The 5,000-nt window shown below is 43.1% G+C and overlaps 1 protein-coding gene across 8 annotated transcripts in view; it reads left to right on the top strand.

Moving 5' to 3' along the window:
* LOC143020023 (uncharacterized) overlaps positions 1-5,000 on the top strand; it is a 432,500-nt gene that overhangs the window by 111,913 nt on the left and 315,587 nt on the right. The window lies entirely within an intron of this gene.

Here is a 5,000-nt window from a genome sequence, read left to right as displayed (position 1 = left end):
TAATTCTAATATATGTATTGTAGTCACATTATTCTTATTATATTGCGTATAATGTAGGTTTTGATTGAATTCACATCAGTTTTACTGAGTCAAAGTAAACTCCATATTAGGATGAAGGATTTATTAAAACTACAACGTTTCGTTTTTTCGGATAATTTTTATGACCGTCACGTGTAGGACTTGAACCTACCGCTCAGAGGCCATAAGGCTACTGTGCAGCGCCTCTGAGCGGTAGATTCGAGTCCTACACGCGACGATCATAAAAAATACCTGATTGATGTCGCTGTTCACTAGACTTCTTCCATTATCTGGTGACCCATAGGATGTGGCCGGCAAAACCAGCAGCGTTGCCACGTCTAAACCCTCTCCAAAGAAAACGGGGACCGTCCATGGTGACTGACAAAGGATGAATGAGTGACCCGCGCACCTGGTCGGGAGCCGGGGCAACGTCGCCTGACCTGAGGTGTCACATCGTTTGACAAGTCTCCTCTTTTCTTTACATGTATAACAATTACTCATATCACCTACCAATTAATGAAAAAATCAATATGCACATACTCGGGGTAATGGACAACTTCCGGTATATGCTGAATTTTTTTTATTTAGTACGTGACAACACGGCAGACAACACCTTGTGGGTCACGAGATAATGGAAATAGTATACCAATTTCTCACAACATTTCGTTTTTTGTTTATTGAAGTTTCAACAAGCGAAACGTTGTATTTTTTATCATTTTTTAATCCTTACAGGATGTCTACTCTGTCGGCAATTGCCATTGTAAAACAGTTTTACAGTATCTTTGCGTGTATGTGAGGAATCATGATGACTGTCGCGTGTAGATGGTGCTGGTCATATATTCATGTACAACGATTCTGCTTTGTTTCTCGTTTGTGTGATGTGCTTGTATTTGCACAAGACCTGCTGATATTGTTATTAAAGAGAGAGAGTTTTCAAGGCACTACATCGGTCTTTTATCTACATATATTCATATAAACCTGTTCTGCTGTATTTCCCGTTTTGTGATGTGCTTGTATTTGCACAAGACCTGCTGTTATTTTTATTAAAGAGAGAGACAGAGAGAGAGAGGGTTTTCAAGGCTCTCACCCGATTTGCTCTCTTCTCTTTATTCCCAGCACCGATCTGTCCATTCCTCTTTTTGTACGATCCAACCTTGTTTGGGTCATGAAATAACGCGTCAATTCATTCTTCCATTATTTCCAAAAACTCAATTAAAATGAACACATAAACGAATAAATTATCTTTAATTGTAACAATTGTCCGTTTATTATTATTTCTTTTTATTCCCAATTTGCTATTACCTCATCTCACAATGGTTTTATGTCTCCCGAAACACATTTTAGTTTATTTTATTTTTTCGGGTCAAAAAAAAAAAAAAAAAAAAATAGAAAAAAAAAAATAATAAAAATAGAATAAAATAAAGAAAAAAATAAAATAAAATAAAATCCTTTCCCCCTACAGGCTGAATAATATCGCCTGGCGGCAACCAGAATGAATGTCTTGCGTTGTCAGTAAAATGTCGGGGGGACATGATCCTGGGCACAAATGACAGGTACAAGGGTGTCGGGGACAGGTGAAGGAGTATGTGGGGAGTATCCCCATCCCCCCCAGTCCCCGATTCCCCCTCCCTCCAGTCCCAGATTCCCCCCTCCCCCAGACTCCCCCCTCCCACAGCCTCCCTCAGCTTCCCCCCTTCCCCCTCCCCCAGACTCCCCCCTCCCACAGCCTCCCTCAGCTTCCCCCCTTCCCCCTCCCCTTCCTCCAGCCTCCCCCTCTATCCCCACCTTTCTCTCCGCTACCACCTCACCCTCCTCCCTCCTCTTCGTCCCCCTCTACTCCCCTTCCTCTCTCCTCCTTCCTCTTCCTCCTCCTACCCTATCCCCCTCCCTTCCCCCATCCTCTCCCCCTTCACCTCCCCTCTCCATCTCCTTTCTCTCCATTACCATCTCCCCCTCCCCCAGCTTCCTCCTCCCCGTCTCCCTTCCCCCTCCCCCAGTCTCCCCAGCCCACCTCCCCCAGCTTCCTCCTACCCGTCCCCCCTTCCCCATCCCCTGTCTCCCCAGCCTTCCCTTTCCCCATTTCCACCCCAACCTCGCCCCCCCAGTCACCCGTTCCCCCTTCCCCCTCCCCCAGCCTTCCCCTACCCCAGCCTCCCTCTCCTCCTCCTCCCCTTCTTCCTCCCCCTCTCCCTTTGGCCCCCTCCTCTTATCCCTCCCCTTTCTCTCTGTTACCACCCCCCCTTCCTTACCCCCTTCCCTCTCCCCCTCTTCTCCTCCCTCTCCCCTCTCCCCCTTCCCCACATAAGAACGATTGAGGGAATGGAGACATTCTGAATGCAAATCGGTCATGATCACGTGACCGGGGCAGGGAAGGGGGGAAGCCCCCCTGCCCCCCTTCGATTTGGTATCGATCGATGTCGTGTGACTCGGTCTTTCGGTATTCTCAATACGAACCGACAATCAGTGGCTTCGGGAAGGTAGTAATAGTAGTATTAGTAATACTAGTAATAATAATAAAACTAGTAATAATAATGATAATAATGAATAATAATAATACATACATACATACATATACCAAAGGCTTTTTCCCCCTTGCACGGGGGGTAGCCAAAAAGAAAAAGGCATAGAAATCACTCCCACCCATTTCATTTCCCATATATATGGGATATATGGGAAATAATAGTAATAATAATACACATATATTTCTTCCCACCCGACGCTCCACCGCTACCACGCCACGCCACCAGACACAACAAACTTGTGCCCATCAGTGCGCTATAAGAACAGGGCTATTCCGTCTATACTGCACATCGTTAACTCAGTTTAAAGTAGTTCTAGATTATCTCAAATAGTACATTGTCAGTGTATCACTGCATCGTTGTTAACTTAATAAACCGATAGTTATTATTTTTACATACATACATACATACATGCATACCTACACCAAAAGGCATTTTCCCCCTTATAAGGGGGTTTGCCCAGCCAAGGGATCTAACTATCCCACGTCCATTTGTTTTCCCCTCTTAGCTCCTTGTGGATGAAGGCCATCCCTGTCTCCCGCCCACTGTCTGGGTCAGAAGCAATGCAGAAAGAGACAGCACACACCAAAGCAAGGTCTGGCCGCCGAAGCTGGTTTACTCAAATTACAAACAAAGGATCACAAAGGCGGAGCATGCCGACAGGAGACCTTTTGGTCCATATCTAGGTCGGATGCGAAAAAAAAATCATAATGATAATAAATTAATAAATAAAAACTATAATAATGTAAATAACAAATAAAATACATAAATGCATAGGTATAGTTAAATAATAAACAAACAGGTAAATAGTAAATGATAAATTAGCATATAACTAATAATAAATGAATATCAGACAAATGATGACAAAACAAAAACAAATAGTATAAGATAAATTATAATCATTACAGCATCTTGCCCCCACATCTTCATTTACATGGTGACCCGGCCCCTCCCCTCATCCTTTTGAGAATTTAGTGAGCCGAGAAGAAAATATCCCTTTATGCCGCGTCAATTTCAATTATATTTGATAGTGATGATGAAAGTAATAATAATAAAAACAACAACAGTTATAAAAAGAATCCTGTCAGAGCCCATATTTCACCTCGTAACTGTGATGATAATATTAATAATGATAATAAAAATGATAATGATAATAGTAATAATGGTAATGATAACATCAACAACAACAGCAACAATGATAATAATAATAATAATAATGATAATGATAATAATAATAATAATGATAACGAGGATAATAATGATGATAATGATAATGGATTCATTTCTGTGGCTCACCCTAGGAAGACCAGGAATTTGAGTCTCTTCCGGGTTAAATTCTTTATCTCCATCGATTAAAGATAATCCATCAAGTTAAGTCTAATTGCCAAAAAGCACATTTCTCCTTGTAGAGGTCATTCTTAGGCGTCCGTTAATCTGCCTGAAATCAGGATGATAATACAGTAACACACTAATAATACAGTAATAATCCAGTTATACAGTAATACAATAATACACTAATAATACAATAACACAATTGCGGGTATTGAACTTCATTTTACCATTCATTTATTTCATGATCTATGTATTTATTTTGTCAATTTTATTTATATTAATATATATATTTTTAATCATGAGATTCACAATCCTTACGCCAGTGAGGGACTGCCGGAGGAATGAATAAAATCAAGTGGCGGCAACTTGCGGGAGGGAAGGAAGTTCGGATTCAACAGTAAGTCTGTGTTCACACTAGCGGTTTCAAACGCAGCGGTTCAATTACAATGTAAGTCACTAGAGGCGTTCACACACAACCGCGCATTTTCCCTCGACTCTGCTGTTTTCGCGCGGTTCAAACCGCTCGTGTGAACAGGGCATAACCCTCCTCGACATCTGGAGACGAATAAAGTGCAAAGGAAAAATGCCAACCAAGTCTTCTCTGTTTCGGTCCTTATCCGATCGGGCGGGTCGGATTTGCGTTATCTGGCCACGAGGAACCGGATCTACCGCTGGCCAGTATCGGGCGGCCCCGTCGCGGTTGGAGGACGACCTCGTGTCTGAAGGAAGATGCACTTCGAGGAGGAGGGTGGGGTGGTCTTCTTTCGATCTGTGTGTGTATGTGTGTGTGTGTGTGTGTACATGTATGTTTGTGTGTGTGTGTGTGTGTGTGTGTGTTTGTACACGTATGTACAGTACGTGTGTATGTATGTATATATGTATGTGTGTATATATGTTTGTAGATTTATATGTATGTAGGAATGTATGTATATATATATACACAGTGTATGTGTGTCTCTCTCGAGGGACGGGAGCGGAATTGAGGACGGGGGGGGGGAGGTGGCTCGGCGGAGTAATTCGGGGCGGGGCAACTCTTGAGACGCCCCGCGCTCCTCCTCCTCCTCTTCTTCATGGGCGGCGGCGGCGGTGGGGCTGCTATTCGGGGACTTTGTGTACATACTCGAACATGCA

The sequence above is a fragment of the Oratosquilla oratoria genome, chromosome 38 (assembly GCF_046742065.1).
Source record: "Oratosquilla oratoria isolate Oo_2021 chromosome 38, ASM4674206v1, whole genome shotgun sequence".
Taxonomy (NCBI): domain Eukaryota; kingdom Metazoa; phylum Arthropoda; class Malacostraca; order Stomatopoda; family Squillidae; genus Oratosquilla; species Oratosquilla oratoria.
This window is presented reverse-complemented; position numbering and strand designations above follow the sequence as displayed.